Genomic DNA, 21,180 nt, shown 5'->3' with positions numbered 1-21,180 from the left:
CTTCCCTGTCGCCTGATCTCTGAAGAGGTGCTAACAGTGCAGTGACATCTAGAGGCGGATTTCTGTACTGTGATCATCATCATCATCGTCCTGTTTGGAGATTCTGTGGCCTGTGCTGCTCCCATCGCCATCCAGTCGGCTGAGACAGTGACGTGGGGTTCTCGTCCGGGATACCTTTTGGTCCCTGTCACAGAGTGATGACTACCTTTACCAGCCAAGTCACCATGATGGACCCCTTCATTGCTGCCAAGTGGTGTGAAGAGCAAAATGGCAGGTTGGGGCTCTGTGTAATTATGAGTCTCACTGGTGCCACCTGGACTGAGATACAGGTTCAACAAGTAGTGTCAGCTTTGATACCTGATCAGAAAACATTCATATTGGACCTGAAAGTCAATCAGGCAGTTTCTCGCACATATGCTCTGCTAGAATGGAAAAGAGGGATCCCGACCTGTTTCCAGGGAGTTAGCATACAGTTACCAGGGGACCTCGAAGCTCAGCTTATACAGCCAAATATATTGGGTGACCACCCTGAAAATGCTAGCCCAACAACATCAGGTTCAGGCGTATCAGCTACTACTTCCACCCCAACCACAGGGTTCCCTCCTGCTACATTCTTTACCGCTATGGGAAAGCTGGTGGAAACATTGACCCAAAACTCAGCCAATTATGGATGTCGCAAGTTGCGGTTCTATTCCGGTAAGGTCCCTGTGCCAACTGGGGAAGAGGACTTTGAAACCTGTGTGAGACCCCCACTCAGATTAACATATGACACTCCTGGAACAGGCTCAGAAGAAGCTGTTCCCACTGTTCGCAGACTTCCTGATTCTCAGGCACATTCGATGGTGGTACCAGTGACTGATGTAGGAAGACACAGGGAGAGAGAGACAGACTGGTATGTTACAGCGAGACAGGGGAAAGTGTCCCTTGTGCGTGTCTCTTGTGTACTGTAAGAGTCTGGGATTCCAGTGGAGACTTCTAAAGGGAGGTGCAGGCTTGAGAGGGGAGTTTTCCCTGTATAATTCTTCCCTGTCGCCTGATCTCTGAAGAGGTGCTAACAGTGCAGTGACATCTAGAGGTGGATTTCTGTACTGTGATCATCATCATCATCGTCCTGTTTGGAGATTCTGTGGCCTGTGTTGCTCCCATCGCCATCCAGTCGGCTGAGACAGTGATTAAGCTACCAATTGCTAGAAGGAGGATATATCAAGTGCATCTAATGGTGAGAGATCTTCTGCCATCTTTGTGTGAGTTGATCTTACTTAAACCGGCTAGATCCTATTTACTGCCAACGCAGCTCTATCTGAAAGAGGATCACCATATCTGTTAATCTTTGTTACCCTGTGACACTTTGTGAAGATATCCCTTTCCATCCTGTGGATTACAAATACTGCTTCACAAAAGGTACCCAACCACAGAATTCAAAGGGCCCCAACGCTAGCAGACTCTGTGTGTGTGTATAGAATTCCCACTGGCCAGTGGTTAGTTAGAATCTACAAGACCTAGATAGGCTCTTATGATCAGTTATATTACTTTTGGGTAATTGTTGACCAGTGTTTCTGTATTGTGCAACTGACAGTGTCGTTCACCACTCGCTCAGTGCTTTGTTTTATTGTGCTGAGCGGTTGTATCATATCATTGCATTTGATATTGTTATCCTGTTATTCAATTTATCTATTTCCAGGGCTTATTGTTAGTTGAATAAAGCCCATCTAAAACTTTAAACAGTGTATTGGTGTTACTTGGATCCAGGTGAGGGTGAGTCATCACTGGTGAGGGACAGAAGGCCCGTATATTACAGCGGCCCTCTCGGGAGTAGTGCTACATAAGAGACAAGATAGAGTCTTTACCCAGAGTTTTTAGAAGTGTGTTGCATAGTAATACAAGTTATATTAAAGTATTATTAAAGTCAAAAGGATTTTAGGCTATTTTAAATGCTGATGAAATCACTTATAATGAATGTTGCTCCTTGATGTTTAAATGTTTCTTTTCCTGTAGAATCAGTTAGTCCCCTGAGCACTGGTCCTAATTTCCTGTTTTAGAGTGACTTTCTGAAGAAGAGTTCTATGGAACCACCCTTGTGTCAGTTTCCACAAGCACACAGGCAGAGCAAATCAATCTACTCCCCTCCCCCCTGGCCTTCTCTCATTCCTCCTCCCTTCTACAAGCTAGTAGATGGACAGCTGCTGAAGACTGCATGGTCCTTAGTGATCTAGTCCTGGACAGGAAGTTCAGGGAAGCTGAGCTGAGAGACTTGGAAGCAGCTGTTCAGAAACATGATGATTGTAAGTGTTTAGGCAAAAGTGTAAAGTGATGCTTTGCTGGGCAATGTATATTTGTTTGTTTTGAATTCATTATTAGAAAAAAGTTTGAGAGTTTAACCCCTTCATGACCAGCGACGTACAGTGTACTTCACCGGTATCGGGGCTGTTTAAACAGAAAAGCCGCCGGGACTCTGTTTAAACTTGCAAAGCCAACTGTCGGCTTTACAGTGGAAGTGATTCTGGTTCTCTGCTGCTGCCAGATCGCTTCTACAGGCTGGTGAACGGGTACCCCCGCCCGACACCCCCGTTGTGATTCCCGGGCTCCGCTGCCCCTCCAACAGGCCCGGGACCGGCTTCTTTGGTGTCAGGGGGAAGCTGGGGAGGAGATGGGCGAACCTCTGTTCACCGATACCCTCCCCATACTATGGGACCGGGAGCGCCGTGTATTGCATTACTTCCGGCCCCATAGCTGTTAGTGCTGGACTCCTGAAGCCCAGCTATAAGCTATGGAAGTGCGATCTGCACTTCAGTAGCTTATTTAGAGTATGAAGGTTTTACTAGTGGTCTTTTGGACCCCCAGCATCACCTTAACGAGTACCTGTCACCACTAATCTGCTATAACATGGGGCGATTATAAGCCCCCCTCTTAAAGCAATTAAAGCAAAGTTAAAAAAATTTAGTTTTTTAAATTAATAGTAAATAAAATAAATTAAAAAATTAAAAAAAAAGTCTCCCACGAGCACGCACGTCTTCACATAAACACGCATCGAGTGCGCCTACCTATGAAAACGCCGATCGCTCTTCACATGTTGGTTATCGCCACGCACGCCGGAGTGAGAGCAATAATTCTAGGGCCAGTATTTTTGGGTGCCTCTAAACTGATGACTTGTGGGGGCTTCTAAAGCGTTGTCTATGGACTTTTTGGGGTACTGAATTTTGTTGCCGTTTCACGGACACACACACTTTTTAATCTGGGCATGTTGGGTATCTATTTACTCGTCGTAACTTCATCTATTATATTTTATTTTAAAAAGTGGGTATCTCATTGTGTTTTGGGGCATTTAAGTGCATTTTTCACTCAATTTTGGGATTTAATAAGGAGTTGCGCTAATATCGTGCAGCATAAAAATTTGCAGCTGCCACCATTTTATTCTATAGGGTCTTGGCTTTCAAAAACTATATAATGTTTGGGGGTTTTAAGTAATTTGCAGGCCTAAAATGTGGTATATATCATGGGTGCAAAAAATTAAAAAAAAATCCTCAGTCATGAAGTGGTTAATACTGCTTTAAAGCAACTGGTGCAAGTTTTTGAGTTTCTTTAAACCACTGAAGAGAGTCTGCAAAAAATGCAGTCAAAGATATAAATTCACAGGCGCATGACCTGTGGTTATCTCAGGTGATGATGGGTCAGTGGTTAGTACTATACTGAGTTTCAGGGCTCAATGCCAAGCAGGGACAATTACTATTTAGAGTTTATAGATTGTGTTTGTATGGGTTTCCTCTGGGTGTTAAAAATTTCCTTGCAACAAATCAAAAATATATTTGCAGGGTGATCCGCTAAATGTGTCAAAGTGCATGCTAGCGGTATGTGTGGGTGTTCTGTGCACTCTTTAAAAATCTAATTATGGAATATGATGCAACAGGTGTAGTATGAATTATCAAAATAATGTAATCATCATATTATTCCTTTCTTTATTACTGGGAAAGATCAATTTGCTCATTATTGCTAATAAACCTGCAGCATGGAATGTAGTTATAGACGATATTGAAATTGTTCTACAATCATGGATTTTTTTTTGGCGGGGGCAGCTTCTTTAATGAGGGCTATGCTTCAACATGGCCACCGGTTTCTTCCTGGGCCCAGATTAATCATTACATGTTGATTTATATATGCAGAGGGGAGTTTATCAAAACTGGAGCAGACAAAATCTGGAGCAGCTGTGCATGGCAACCAATCAGCTTTTCTCTTTCATTTTCAAATCTTAACTGACCAAACTGAAGACCGAAGCCGATTGGTTGCCATTCACAGCTGCTCCAGGTTTTGTCTGCTCCAGTTTTGATAAATTCCCTCCACACTGTTTAACTTTGCATGGCACTCTTACTGCATCATAGCCAAAAGGACAGAACCTAGAAGTAGCTGTGAGACTGCCAGTTAAACATTTTCTTTCAAATTTGTTTTATTTAAGGTGCTATTGTTATCAACACAAGCATAAAAGTTGCAGTGCACAAGCCACTTATGCTGCTCAATGGTTCCCATTGTATGTTGATTTAGAGATATATTGTAAAACCTTTAAAGCAAACCTGTACTTACTACAAGTTTACTAAAGGTATATCTAAACCCCAAAACAAAAATGTCATATATTGCAGCTTACCATTACTTCAATATAATGGCTGCACACATTTTATTGTTTCATTTGTTTTTCCTTTTATTTTCACTTAATAATCCTGGAAATAGCACACATCCTGTCCTTTTGTGTCTGCACTTGCTTCTCTATGGTATCTATGGAAAGAGCCATGGTTGTCACACTGGCTGGAGTTCAAACATACCTGCCTTTGTTCATCTACATTGCATGAAGGATTGATAGGACTAGTAGTTTACAAAAAGAGAGATAACATTGTTTATACTTTCTTTTCAGCTCACAGGAAGTGACAAGGATGCTGTAAGATTAACATGTATTTTCTGTAATTGGTAAAAAATGTTCTTAACACTAGAGCATCATATATTTTCCTATGTATAGTTCCTTTGTAATCCTATGAGAAATACTGTATGTCCAACACATCACTCTAGAATCAGATGCTCCTTAAATTTCTAATGTACATACAAGAACCTTTCTCCCAGTAGCAAAATATACATGCAGTTTCATATTCATATTAGCAAGGTAATAGCAAAAAAATACCATGAAGTGACCATTCAAGAAATACCAATCTGGTAAAGATTCAATAGTGTGGAAACATTTCTCAACTTGCCTTGAATTCCAACATATGTGTATTCACCACTCCAAAGACATCTGCCTGGCAAAACGCGTCTGCTGGATGCATGAGTTACTACACCAGACTCCTGGACTCATCTCTCTCTCCCAGAATATCTGCAGTTTGAACATCGTCTTAGTCTTGCTAGCCTCTGGATTTCACAAAATACCAGCCCAGCCACAGGAAAAATACCAATAGGATTCACCCTTGTTATATGATGAGACTTCCATCTGGACATGGTGATGCACAGATACTTGCAGTTTATCTTGGACCAGCATATGGATCTTTTTAAGTGGCATATTTATATATAACCTTCACCCCAAGGTACTTAAGGAATTAAGCCAGGTTATAACAAGACCATTATTCCTAATTTTTAAGGAATCCTTCGTGACTGGTAGGGTACCATGTGATTGGCGGAGGGCTACGGTAGTTCCAATATTCAAAAAGGGGGCTAGATGCCAACCAGGGAACTATAGGCCGGTCAGTCTAACATCGGTAGTTTGTAAACTGTTAGAAGGTATAATTAAGGACTATTTGGTAAAATTTGTTAAGGATAAGGGCATAGTTAATGACAATCAGCATGGGTTCAGGAAAGACCGTTCCTGTCTGACTAACTTGCTAACTTTTTATGAGGGGGTAAGCAGAGATATGGATGGAGGGAAGCCAGTAGATGTGGTATACCTGGATTTCTCAAAGGCATTTGATACGGTACCACACAAGCGCTTACTTCACAAGCTGAGGGCTATGGGCATAGATGAGGTGGTGTGTACGTGGATAGAGAACTGGCTACGGGAACGTGTCCAGAGAGTATCTGTAAATGGCACCTTTTCAGACTGGGCTAGTGTAATGAGCGGTGTGCCTCAAGGATCTGTGCTGGGTCCGATACTGTTCAACCTATTCATTAATGACATCGGGGAGGGAATAAATAGCCATGTTTCCGTGTTTGCAGACGATACAAAAATAGGGAGGGTACTAGAAACGGATCGTGACAATATAACATTGCAGGAGGACCTGGATAAAATAGGGGAGTGGGCAATAATATGGCAGATGAGGTTTAATGTCGATAAATGCAAAGTAATGCACTTTGGACATAAAAATAAACAAATAGGCTATACAATCATGGGTATGCCGCTAGGGAAGTCAGAAATAGAAAAAGATTTGGGGGTCATTGTAGACCACAAACTGAATGGTAGCTTGCAGTGCCAAGCTGCGGTAAACAAAGCTAGCAGGGTCTTGTCCTGTATTAAGAAAAAACTCTCATTTTTATTTATTCCTATTTCTGAGCAGCTAAAGGCCAGGACTGAGTTGTCTTGTCACAGAGGTGGAGAGCCTGCTTTCATTTAACAAAGTTGAAGCATAGGTAGGAATTTTAGGGCATCTGCAGATGGGCCTGTGGAGGAGTGTCAGCAAGTTTAGGCAGGCATCTACAGGTTAGATAACAGGTTTAAGCAACATAGAACCAGTGTATACCTGGGAATAAAATAAAATTTGATGTGACTTTCATACACATAATTATAGTTTCTTGAAGTAGTCATGGAGAAGCAACTTTAATGGTGGCCCCACTGGCAGCTTATACTTCCCTTTGCTACCCCGCTGCTGCCATTTCTGTGTTTTTAGTGACAATGAGCTATAATTTAGATAATGTGGCTGTTTCCTGGGTAAATAATATATTGGTCATCTTTGGCAGTTTAACAGAATACAGCAGAATATTCTGCTCTTTTGACCAACTTCCAAGGTGTGATTTTATTTTTTTTAATCTCATGTGCTTGATGAATTCATTTTTAATCTCATGTGATTAACCACTTGAAGACCAGAGTGTTAAACCCCCTTCCTGTCCAGGCTACTTTTCAGTATTCATCACTGCAGTACTTTGACTGACATTTATTCCGTCATGCAACACTGTACTGAATTAATTTTATACCATTTTTGGGGGACAAAGAGCTTTCTTTTGGTGATAATTAATCACCACTGGGGTTTTTTACTTTTTACTAGCTAACAAAAAAAAAGTACTGAAAATTTTGAAAAAAAACCTGTTTCCCTATGAAATTTTATGAAACATTTATTATCAGCCCATTTTTTTTGTAAAATATAAAGATGTGGTCATGTTTGGTAAATAGACACCAAACATGCCAAGCCTTAAAATTGTGCGTGCCCGCAAAATCACAAAAAAACGACCACACCCAAAAATGTCCATAGACAACGCTTTGAAAGCTTTTACTGCTCATCAGTTTAGTGTTATCAGTGATTGATGGCCCTACAATTATTGCTCTCACTCCGTCCATCGTGGTAATATGTAACATGTGCAGCACAATGGGCGCAATCGTCGTTTTCGCTCATAGGCGCACCCAAAGCATGTTTGCATGTGTGTAAGTGGTGGCAGGGGACTTTTTAAAAAAACGTAATATGTGATTTGTTTTTAACGTTTTTAATTTTTTTACACTTGCCTTTATTACTATCACATAGGGCAGGGGTGCCCAATAGGTCGATCGCGATCTACCAGTCGATCGCACCGCTAATGCTGGTGGATCGCGATCGCAAGTCTGCTCAGCAGGAGGAGAGCGGCCGGGCTACGATAAGCAGCATCGTGAAGGAGGAGGTAGCGCTGTATATCTTCGTTTGTCATGGGAGTGGGCGGGAGTTGTGCTGAGCCGGAATGATAGAACACCGGCGGGGCTCGGCTGATCTTTGCAGCTCTGCCAGCACCATGAGTTATGTCTTGGGCAGGGGGGGAGAGAGGGAGGCAAGGGGGAGTCGCAGCAGCTAAGAGGACATGTCCAGGTAAGAAAGAAAGAAAGAGGCAGCAATGCTGACAGAGTTTGGCTATTACAGGTAATAGTCTCATACTTTACCTCTCTGATAAGTGTGCTAGGTTTTATTTTAGGTGACCCTGCACTGTGCGAATTTCAGCTGGTTTTTGATGAACCAGCTGAAATTTGAACAGTGGGTGCCGCTCTCAGCACCCTTTCTGTGGACATCCCTTGATCAGCTGATTGAAGGAGCCATTGGGAAAAATGTTTTACGAACAGAGCTGTTGGCCAATGAGCTGTCACCTCTGTGTGGGTATTCTGACAGTGGCCGAGGGCCTCTGTCAGAATATAAAGAACATGGAGGATTCCTCAATCAAAGTGCTCATAGCATTGATGGAGGAATCTGCTCTTTTTTTTCCGTTCAGCCCGCAGGTTAAACAAAAAAAATAGAGCAGTGTATGACCAGCTTTTGGGCCTGTTCACACTAGTACAGTGCATTCATCGCACACTCCTTGGGGATGAACACACTGTACTGCGCAATCACACCTACCCTGTGTTCTGGTGCGGGAGGTGCGTTGCAATGCCATTTGTTGGTAGATCTCATTGAGCTGGTCATTTGAAAAGTAGATCTTAACACAAAAAATTGTGGGCACCCCTGACATAGGGGGTTATGTGATAGCCAATTTATGTGACAGGTCCTCTTCATGGAAACATTAGGGATCTCCAAGACCCCTAATGCCCCTAATGTCACCTAAGGACCCCCAGAGAAGCTGATGAAGCAGAGATCTTCTTCACCTGCTTCTCCCCGGCTTCTGTAGCCAGGAATGACAGCTGAATGCAGAAGTGATGTAATATACATCACTTCCTGCATTCTGACACCGCAGAGGAGATCTGTGGGAGATCATCTACTGATCCCCCTTTTGTCTCTGGTGGCAGAGCCACTGTGCCGGGCCATCGTCGGCTGTTTACATTTAATGTAGTTTTCCCGCTCGTGGGCGTGCTGGGCGCCGAGCATGACTGGTAGCAGGGAGGGACGTCTTAAAACGCTCACCCACATCTATAAGGCTGCCGTCCGGCTGTTTAGGTACGGCCAATGGACGGGAGGTGGTTAATGACCAGGAAAGCAATATATTGATTTAATGCGATGTTCTGTTATTTATCTGTTAAGATTGTAATTTGACAATGTTAAAAAAATATCTTTGTGTTGTGTGTTTTAAAGAACATTTATTGTCTAACATTTCCTGTATCTCTAAAACTAATAATACAATGTTTCTCCTTTAATGTGGATATAAACCCTAACTGAATAACATGTTTGCTGAAGCACTATGGGCGGAATTTGCTAAAACTGGAGCAGACAGAATCTGGAGCAGATGTGCATAGTAACCAATCAGCTTCTATCCTCAGCTTGTTCAGTGAAGAGTTGAAAAAGAAAGCTAGAAACTTTGCTTGCTCCATATTTCGTCTGCTCCAGTCTTAGCAATTTTCCCTCTATTTAAAAAATGCAAAACTGTTTTTACTTTTTAAATTGCATGAACATGATAAAAGAGAACTAAAGCCAAACCTTTTTTTAGCTTTAGTCCTTTATTGTGTCAAAAGAGTACATTTTATATTATACTCCTGTGACCCCAAAAACAGCATTTAGCGGGCAGAGCCGCTGTCAGCATTATTGTTGGGATCCACCCCGCTGCCTGATTGACAGCTGGCTCTGCCTCTCTAGAGCCAAAGCCAGCTGTGCCCACCCCCTTGCTTGTCTGTCTATCAAATGAGCTTTGGATGAAGAGGGGAGGGGGGAATCCCTGTGGGGAGTGGTACCTGACAGTCATTGCTCTCTGCAGGGAGAAGACCATGAGATGAGCAATCGGTGGTTTGTGATTGCTCAGCTCTTGATCTATAGAGCTGGCATGTGACACCCCCAGTGTCACATGCCAGTTCTAAGTATTTGGAAGTGTAATTCTCCTTTTAAAGCTTATATAACATTTTAGTGCTTAAGTTATTATCATATATGTAAAGGAGAGGAAGCTCATTCAGGCATAATAATATGTAGGCTGATTTGAATGGACCATTAAATGGACCAGTCATAAATATTAAAAATCACTTATGTAGTACAAGACACTGGATAGCATTTGTTATAGATGGAATGATTTCAATGTTTCAGTGTCGTTTAAAAAAACATGCAAAACAAATGACAAACACACTCATCAATTCATTACCAGCTTTACAGCAAGGCTTAAAACATTAAAACAGAAAAAAGTTTTTCTGACACACTCACCAGCCAGCATGCAAAAAAACCTGTCTAACCACTAAGGTTAAAAGCAGAGGTTTGGATACACGTCTTCTGCAGAAAATGTGAAAGCCGCACAGCCGCGCCAAGGCACCTCCATATAGTGCGGTCCTAACTCTAAGCTATGAGAGTCTCCATCTTGGAGCACATGGGGCAGAAGATTTAATTGGGTGCAGGTTTGTCAGGAGGAAGCCAACCTCCCTTAAAGGCACAGGTACGCACAAGGGACCCCGCTCATCACAACGGCAGCTGAGACCCCCCATGACTTTTCTTGGATTGGATTTGGATTGGGAGGATCCAGTGAAATCAGCCTGTGCTGTTATTCTATTTGCATGAACTTCAGTTTATTAAAATTTACCATGACTACAATATATTCCATGAAGATTTCAAAGATCACAGATGATCCTAGTCAGAAAATGTTAACTCAAACCAAATCATTTTTTTCTAATATGTTTATTATTATTACCACTACTACTTTCATTTATTAAAGTAATCTCATTGGATTAATTTTGGTAAAACTCATTAAATCACCTTTAATTGAGCTCCTGCGATTTTACTGTGGACAGAAGATTGCTTGTGAATTCATGCCTTTACTATATGGTTATATGTGGTTCTAAATAATCAAAAATTGTGCCTATATATGCAAGATTATTTTTTCTTCAGTGAAGATTTGAGAGCACTTGACACCATTTATTTTCTGTCTATATGCTTGAACTCCAGCAATGGCTACATGATATTTCTTGAGCCAGGTTTTCTAAGCACAGTGGACTATGGTGGAGATTTATAAAGATCAAAAGGACTTTTGTTAGTTTTATTATTAGTTGTATCTAATTATGCTGAGAGTAAAAAAAAAAAAAGTATACTGGCCTCCTTTTTTTACTCAAGTCCTTTAATATTTTGCTTATTTGATTCCTTCCACTTCTCCAGTCTTCTATGGTTCCTCACTTAGCATGAGCAGAGTCATTTTGGTGAATTTGATTCAGCTGCAAAATTAAATATTGTACAGAAACCTAAATTCTGTTCCTTCAGACAACGCTCATTTCATTGAGCTGCTTAATTGAAATAAGTGAAACTTGCTTAACCGCCTATATATAAATATATACAAAAACAGCTGGCTGGGAGCTTCCTGGATTTGAGTGGAGCACGAGCGGGAAACTACAAAATGTAAAAACAGGCAGCGATGCCTGTTTACATACAAGCAATCCGCCGGCTATAGAGCCGGCGGATCACTTGTATAACGTGTGGGGCCCCTCCTCCGCGGCTCCCCCTCCCGCTGGTCCTGAGCTCCACTTTAAAAAAATTAATGTGTGACTTTACATTTTTTTTATCTGCCTCATCAGCTTCTCTCCAGCTTCTGAAGCTGGAGAGTGACAGCAGAATGTGGACGTGATGTAATATACATCACTTCCACATTCTGCCACTGTGACAGGGGATCAGAGGGAGATTGGTACACGAACTCCCTCCGTTCCCCTCTCCGGTAGCAGAATGTGGAAGTGATGTATATTACATCACGTCTACATTCTGCTGTCACTCTCCAGCTTCAGAAGCTGGAGAGAAGCTGATGAGGCAGATAAAAAAAAATGTAAAGTCACACATTAATTTTTTTAAAGTCCCTGCCCACACATACACACATGCAAACATGCGTCGGGTGCACATACGTGCGAAAACGACAATTGCCCCCATTATGCCGCACATGCTACATATCACAGCGAACGTCGCAGGGTATGGTAGTTTTTTGCGATTTCGCAGGTGCACGCAATTTTAAAGCTTGACATGTTTGGTGTCTATTTACTCAACGCGATCATGTCTTTTATGTTTTACCAAAAATTGGGTAATAATAATTATATTATAACACAATGTTAAAAGAAAAAAATTACCCCACACCACCAAACCGTCACCAAAGTCGCATGCAGAACTCTCCCATTATCTGTATGAGCCCTGACGGGACTCATGTCTGACCACAACATACGCCTAGCCCAAAACTGATTTCTTTACTTTCCCCTCCCCCCTTACTGATACCCGCATCACCCCCTCCCTCCCCTTCCCATACCCCATGTTAGATGTTTTCTTCCAAAGTGTTTTCTGAAGTCCAACATACGGGTAAGATATTGCCGTTCAAGGACGCTTGCACTAGAGGTTTTTACCCCGGATGGCTTTCATACACCCTGAACCTAAATAAGTCCGGGATCGCATATGGTAATGTAATGTAATGTACTGTACAAATGTGCCTTAACCACATACCGCCCCTTAGACGAGAGAAATTCATGTCAGGGATGGTTATCTTTGGGTGTTATTCACGCTCTTACGGACGTGCTGTATATTTTAATGTCCTGTAATATATGCTGTGTAACTATTGTCTATATGTGTAATTCTGAAAACCATAAAATAAAGAATTTTAAAAAAATAATAATAATTTTTCAAAATTATCAGTAATTTTTCCTTAATATTGTAAAAAATAAAAACCCCAGTGGTGATTAAATACCACCAAAAGAAAGCTCTATCTGTCTCCGAAAATTGTTATGAAATTCAGTTCAGTACAGTGCTGCATGATGGAATAAATGTCAGTCAAAGTACCGCAGCGCTGAACACTGAAAAATGGCCTGGCCAGGAAGGGGGTGTGAACCCCCCCGGTCTTCAAGTGGTTAAAGAAAAAAAAGTCTACTCTTTCTTATTATATAAAGACTGTGTATTTTGTAGGGATGCAATTAGGTTAATTTAGTTTATTTCATTTAGAGATTTTTGTTTTGGTTGTTGTTTTTTCTTTTTTATGAGACCAATGACGGGCCATTTTTTGGCATAAAAACAGGTCCAGGTTAGGTCAAGGAGCTTCTATAATCCTCAGGAGCAGTTTAGTCTCATAGCACTCTTAGAAACCAACAGAAACTATTTTGTTTCTTCCATTAGCTTCTCCATTAGCGCCAACATCTCATGTTTTTTTTCAAAATTTCAGGGAAATGAATACCCTTAATTTTGCTTATCCCTCAGTACTCAGTACTCCTGCATTGTTAGCTTCCATCTCCCAAGGCTCATTTTGTATTATGTTACCAGTCTGGTAATGCGTAATGCGTTTTCTCGTTTAGTTTTTTTGATTTTTTTGTTAAACTATTGTTGCGGATCTACAGCTTATTTATTTTGATGGGGATTATTTTTGCCAATCAAACCATAGAAATGAAACACTGGTCCTAGGATGCCTTGTGCACCCATTAAGAGAACTTAGTGACAGAGGCTTATTTGCCTTTTTAAATGTGAAGCATCAAATGAAAAAAATATATATGTACATCAGAAAAACATGCAATTGCAAAAATTCCTAGAACAGTTCATATAATATAAAATAAATTATCAGGGCTTGAAAAATTTGACGGTGTCTTACCAGTCAGTCAAAAATTTCACCAGTCAGCATGACCGGACTATAGCCTTGCAATGTTTAAAATGTTTGGGGACAGATGGAGCTTTATTTTGTGACCCCACGGGGGGTTATTTTATTTTTACTATATAAATGAAAAAAGTACCATAAATGTAAAAAAAAAAAAAAGTTTCCCTACGTTATGATATAAAACATTTATTCTTACCCATATTTTTAGTAAAACATAAAAGTCGGGGTCACGTCGTAATTCTCCAATTCTCTTCGAAATCTCCCAGTTCCAGGATCCCATGCCAAATCCAGAAAACCCGGAGAGAACTGCAAAGCCAGTTCTTTCCCAGCAAAATAATTTGTTTCCTGGAACCGCTCAGCCTCTGGCTTAGAGTCCTTGGTGACTACAACCCCCCGTTCTACCTTAATTTTTTTAAGGAAAACAGCAAGACAGTGCTTTAAACCTCAGTTTTAATATCTTAGTACCCTACCTCCCTGTAATCAGATACATATTTTCTCCAATTATGTTATGAACTACTAACCTATCTGTTACGACCAGCCTGTCACTAAAAACTATTCTATTCTCATACACATGCAGAAGTAAATACAAGATTTTGCTGCACCCCCGTACCCACCAGTCTCCTAACAAATTACATAATCACTAAGAAATATTAGCATTAATTCTCTTTTACCTAAAGACTGCCTTCAAGTTAAAGTAGAATTTGCACCAAAATGTGTGTTTTAGAGACTTATAGGGGTTGATTTACTAACCTTATAAACACGCCACAAACAAGTATACACCTCTGTAGTGTGTTCCCTCCCAGCATGATCTATTGGTGGAATCTAGACACCTTTTGTAGTGTGTACACACCCAGCAGGTGTGTTGTGCAAAGCCCTGCATGAATTGCAAGGTGGTGTTGTGTAAATTAGCTCTACATTGTGTTGCTTGCGTTGATGAATGCGGGAATGTAAATGCATGAGCTAACCATTTTTGTCTAAACTGTGAAGCAGCATTATATATGCATCATGTGCATGATTTTTCCATATATGGCATTAGTGGAAATATGCTTTTAGAGACTTTTTGGTTGATAAATACGTTTTGCTGTGTAAAAATCACACGCACCTAGTGCGTGCGTGTGTTTAGGTTAGTAAATCACCCCCATAGAGTAAGGAAGGGTAAGATCCTTCGGACCTAAGTCAGATTGTTTTGCTGTTTTTTGTGCTTACTATGAAGATTTCACCACATCTTGTGTTCCAGGGTCATGGCAGGAAGTGATCCTAAAGTTTTTCAAATTGGAGGGAAATCCCACCTTTGACAGTTGTCGTGGAACAGGTGTCCTCATTGAAGGATTCCTCTTTCCTTTTGCGTTGATGACAACCACAGAAACCAATAAAAACCTGACAACGGTTTTTTTCCTTCCTCATTCTATCTAAAATGAGAGAAACCATTTTGGCTAGAGTTCTACTTTAATTTTTCTCCCATGTCTGAGTATTTATATAAAAATTCTAGTACAGACATTTTTCATCCATTCCGACATACTACAGTACTGAATATCAATATATTGTAAATTCCAAAGTAATCACAGACATCTATAGTATGTTGTATCATCCGAAATCTGCAGAGCCATCTGATTTGGGTCAGACCTGTGTTTATATGGATTATCTCGATTTTCCTCCCTTCTTACTAGAAAGATAATGATTGAACAGTATACATTGAGGCTTTATAGCGTGAACATTGTCAAGCCCATTGGTAAATCATCCTCATTGAGTTGTGCTACATCTTGACTCCTTTACGCAGGTGTTTAATATAGGCCAAGGACACACACATCAGCATGATGCCCTATGAATATTATAAAGGGGGATGTAAGATACCTCCAAACTATCAGGCATGTTTACTTTTACCATTGTTGTCAAAAGCACACTAACAGCTTTAAAAGGTTAATTTACACTCTGTGTCCTCCTTTTTTCATTATAAAAGTAACATCTTCACATTGACAATTATGCACAAAACCTATGGGGTTTCCACTTGTTCAGTTTGAATTGTCCAGTTTTGCCAGGGCATATTTTGATTTTGGAACTGTCCAGAAAGTACAGAATACGTAGAACCACAGTTAAGGAAAAAAACACACACAACTGGAAGACAAATATTATCTCATTGATGGAATTGATGCTGAATTTACCTCATTATCAAAAAGAATGTTGTTCCTGATGCCCTTAAATACAAGTCTGTATGCTGAAACACAGTGTCCACTTCACATCACAAGTAAACTAGAAGGTGATTGAAGGGATTTTGATTCTTCAAATTATGCAGTGAATGTTAATTCCTGGAACACTGACTGTTTTTACTGGAGTTCATTTAGAATATTCGAGTATGCTCTAGTGTTGACATCGTAGAACACCTGTGAACAGAAAAAAAATGTGAAACTAACAGACAACAAAAGACATGATAGAGATCATAAAGGTTGGGGAAATTAGGTGGCCGTTTTATATTATTCTGTATTTTCTTTCCACACACACAGACAGACATAGCTACTAGCAGAGTATGGCTGATATATGAAATCTGGCACCATGATATCTTAAAGTATATCTAAAGAAAATCTGTTATTTGGATTAGGGTATGGTTGAACCCATCATGTTTGTTTTTTTTCCATTGAGGAGATTTCCATTCACTTCCTGACCTGGAGACACAACAGTAAGTTAGAGGAAATCTTTCCAAAGTGAGGGAAAGTCCCCTCTTAGACAGTTGCCAACAGAATATGTGTTCTCATCAGATGATTTCCACTCGGTTACTGTTGTGTTGACAACTGTAATATTTTGTATTTCTTTTCACTTTCTGTCCCAATGGCAATGGTCACAAGGACAAATACATAGACAGATATAAAAACCAATCCGACTGACAGAAGGTTTTACTTTACCCACCCAAAAAAAAGCCTGGGCTTTAGATATGCTTTAAACTGAAGAAAATATATTTGCCAAAGAAAACATATAAAGGTCCTTTCTTAAACTCAATCAAACCTGAGTGGTTTATTTCACAAGTAGCTTCAATATTTCCAGTTTTCTTGTTATCCTGTGATTGGGACTCAGCTGGGGGTGTATTTACTCAGAGGGACTTGTGGGCCTATGCCTATGGCAGCAGAGTTAGACATAATGTAAAAGTTTAAATATATTTTTTGTTTGTTTATGTATACCTGCCTGGCATTATCATTCAGGTGTGCCTAGGTCACAATTAAGGGAGGACTGGGCTGGGGGGCTGGGGAGCATTTGCTGGCTGGACAAGTATAAATAATAAATATGGAACTGGTGGCCCTAAGTAGAGAAACTCGCCCATTCAGACCTTAATCAGTGAAGGAGCCACAGTAAGTGACAACTGCTGTGAGATGTTTTGTGAATTCGTTGTGACAGAGCAGCAGCCATCTTGTTCCTCTAATATAGTAATTCCTTATTTACAATTTATTCCTTACAATCCTCCTTTTTTAGCATATTCAGTATATGAGAAAAGGTGTGTTACAATAAACCATGTTCTGTTGCACAACATGCACGTTTACCATGTCTACCAATCTCATTATGTATCGTACACTTTCTTTAGCCCCCAGAAAACTGTTCCTACTGTGAAAGGGTCAGTTGATTGTGTTTGCCTCCTAGGCCAAAAGTCCCAAATTCCTCCATGGCCAGAATGATATCTGAATTCAACCATGAAACCATGCTCACTTTCAGTATATATGTCAAAATTCAAACTAAGTACAAAAATAAATAATGAGATATGACAATGAAAACTGCATGTCTATATAGTCAGTAGGTGCAGATATACAGGCAGCTGAAGGTATTTGCAATTCCTTTCATTGCACCTCCCATACCTCCCTGTTGATACTGAAATATGATGGATGACTATTCTGTGAAAGAGAAAGGCGTAGGAGATGGTAGTGGTTCAGGCAAAGCATGGCTTTTATAGAAAAAGGTGAGACTGCATACAGTTGAACTACCTATATCTCTGCATCTACTGATTGTTCTAACAAGTTGTTCCCAACCAAACTTGACTCCTGTATATGCATTTTTGATCATGTGCTCCATATGACATGCACCGATTTGTGAATGGTATACTTTAACAATGTAATTAAACGTGGACCTAGGTCCCCCAGTTTCATGAATGTATACACAATAAAGATTCTGGGCTACAACAAAGTGATGTTAGCATTTTGGGTAATTACCTAGCATACATTCCAACCTTATGCATATTAATATGCAAGAGAATTTTAAGATAACATGTTTCCAAAGGCTGTCGAAGCTGCACCTCTATTGACCACATCTTTAAAGGAGCTTTCAACAACTGCTGCAAGTTCTGAGCTGTTGGTTCAATTATCTCAATTGACAGGCTACTGATTTTTAGGTTTCTCACAATGGCTTCAAACTACGCTCAACTCCTAAACTAAAGATGGCCAAAGATTCCTGGGGACTGGGGAGGGTGGACTGTTTTTTTAACTGTACTTATCCTTTAAAGCAAACCATCAGCATCCAGATGGTCACGTGAACTTTAATTAAATGTGCCGTATTAAACACTTTAACTTCACCTATGATAAGCTGCCAGTTGTGCAACTTAATTAGCCAAGCCATTAAGAAAAAAATTGTATTACACAGCATGTATTTTAAACAGTTTGTAGTGCAAGTGAAAAGCAAATGTGGAGGCCTGAGCAATGTTATTAATTCACAATATTTACAGCAGATGCCATTCTTAGAAAGTGTTGCTATCAATGAGTTTATGTTTTCGGTTTAGCTGAACCTTAGTATGCTGTTATTTTGTCAGAACTAGATATGATCTGACTTCTTCTGACTTGGAACATGTGTGGTGGATTATTTAAGAAAATAATGGGAGCCAGTAAAGAACTTGCGTTTGAAAGTACCAGATTCTGGGCCTTTCCTGACTTTGCATACAATGATCTGCTGAAGGCCCAGACACATTAATGAAGCATCCCAGGTCACGTCATCATGTCAGCTTAATAGTGGGGTTCTTTTAATACAGGTCAGAGCTTCCATTATCTAGCTACTATCACCTGCAAAAATGTAATGCTGGACGACTGTATTTACATTCTGGGTGAAGGCCTGTTGACATGAAGCCACACCCCTTCTTACAAAACCACATCCATATGAATATCTTCATATGTTACATTTATTTATTAATGCAGAATGAATAAATCCAGAATGCATTGAAACCAGCATCCATAAAAGACAAACTGTCCTAGCTCTGGAATCTCACCTGTACAAAACTTGCAGTATGCTCTCTGTGTAAAACATATTTTTTTATGCTTCCAAGTTAGTATCAGTCGATTTATTATTCATGTTTTAGATTTTTATTATTAACCTTCTGAGTCATACATTTCTAGACATTTTGCTCTTGGAATTATTTATTTCACAAATTAAATTGCTTAGTGTAATTGCAATGGGGACACTCACAGCAATGAAATCCTGACAGAGGTACTAACCCTTCTGCACTCTACTAAACATTTTCCTATCACTACCTGTTTCCACATTGGGCAAATTTACCCTTGCTTCCAGATTTGTCTGACACACATCAAAAAAACAGGAATTGAGCAAAATCTCCCATACATTGACACAGGCAGCAATAAAAAGTTAACAGAGGTTCTAATCTTTCCCTACTTAATCCAAAATAAATAAATCCATAAATACTGTTATCTGTTGTTGGGCTTTAATGTTCAATTTCACCAATGTCTTTCCTGACAGGAAGTTATTTAATATTAGTTAGCTCCCTAATCAATAGTTCGGCAAGTATAGTATGTTGTGTGACCCCATGGTGGCCAGTCAGAAATCATCACTCATTTCTATAACTTAACTAAATTGGTAAATGTTGAAATCTAATTGGTTGGTACAGTTTTCAGGCAAACATAAGTCCTCATTCTAGTGTATCAAATAACTTAAAGTAACACTAAACTCAAGAGTTAAATGTTAAAACTTAATTCAAGTACCCTAACTATTAACAATAATGTAATTTATTTGTGCAGCAATCAGCTGTAAAGCCTCAAATCATCTCTCAATTCATGCTGACACTGTCCTTCCTTCTGGAGGGTGGCTCCTTTTGTTCCCCATGGTCCCTCTGTGTGTTGTAAAGTAGCCACCACTCAAAGCTCACTCCCGTGATGGACTACAATCTCAATACAAATTAGCTAATTAAACAGGAGAATTGTAGAACTACAAACATTAAATTGTAGTCCATCTCGGAAGCGAGCTAAGAGTGGTGGCTACTGTACAACAAACACGGGGACCATGGGGAAGAAAAGTAGCCACCCTCCAGAAGGAAGGAGAGTGTCTGCATGAATTGAGAGATGATTTGAATATCTACAGCCGAGTGATACCAAATAAGCTAAATTTTTGTTCATAGTTAAGGTACCTGAATGCAGTTTTAAGATTTAACCCCTGAGTTTAGTGTAACTTGAAATACAAAAATGAATAACATGTATATACAGTTAAGTTACAACTTAGTAGAATAGTAAGTTGTATATGAAAATTAGTTTCAGCAAGTTATATTCAGCAAGCATATATTAGCCTGTGGATGGCACTGCATAAAAGGCAGAGACAACAGACAATAATTTGGCAATGGCCAGCTTTTTTCAGTTCCATTTAAATATAACACCACTCATGCATATCATGATTACTTAGAAGAGACAGCAAGCAAGCAATTGTTGATTAGAAGCATGAACTATAAGCTCCGATTTCATGTGGCTGACATGTTATAAACTTCCTCATGGTCATGGGCATGGTCATGTAAGCCACGGGCAAAAATTTGGAGTATGGAATCCATTCACTTAACAGATTATCAAGAAGATTATTAATAAGGCAAATTGATCCATACATGTTGGCATTTAAGATAATCTGTCACAAAATGGCATGTGAGAAGCCTCAAAGGAAAGCTGCTATCTTTAAGATCACTAGATCAGAACCAAAATAGGAAAACTGCTAGGGTTGACTTGTGGACTTTAGGGCTGGTCTTTGATACCCAGTGAGTCGCTGACCCTGAACAAGCAAGCAGTCAGTGTTGGATCTCTAGATGTTCAGTCTTGTTTTAATGACTCACTAATTAGCAACAGAAAGAAAAGGATAAGTGGAGAAAGGAACAACTCTGCGTGCAAACCATAGACCTTCCTGTACCGCAAGGTTTAGGCTGCTGACATTCACAAGCAGAGACCAAAGGATCAATTGTTCATTAAGAAGTAGAGCGCAACCAAAGTGGGCCCTAGCTCCAATCAGGAGGGGCAATGCCTTTTATGGACAAACGGGTAAAGATAGATGAATGGTCCTCAATTGAAAAATTGTTTTATTCAACTATTGTAATCTTAGCTGATGTGCTTTGATCATTAATAGATCCCCTTCATCAGGGCTGAATTAAGAACCATTCATCTATGTCTATCTTTTTGGTTCAAAGAAGGTTTTTGTCCAGCTTGAATGGAGCTGGTGATCACTTTAGTTGCGTTTTATATTTCAAGAAAAATTATGATAGCCCTAGAGCAAGGGAAGCTCCCATATTTCTACCTTGTCAGATGTCCTTTATTGTCTCTTTTTTGA

The sequence above is a fragment of the Nanorana parkeri genome, unplaced genomic scaffold (genome assembly GCF_000935625.1).
Source record: "Nanorana parkeri isolate BGI_ZX_2015 unplaced genomic scaffold, ASM93562v1 scaffold1549, whole genome shotgun sequence".
Classification (NCBI taxonomy): Eukaryota; Metazoa; Chordata; class Amphibia; order Anura; family Dicroglossidae; genus Nanorana; species Nanorana parkeri.
This window is presented reverse-complemented; position numbering follows the sequence as displayed.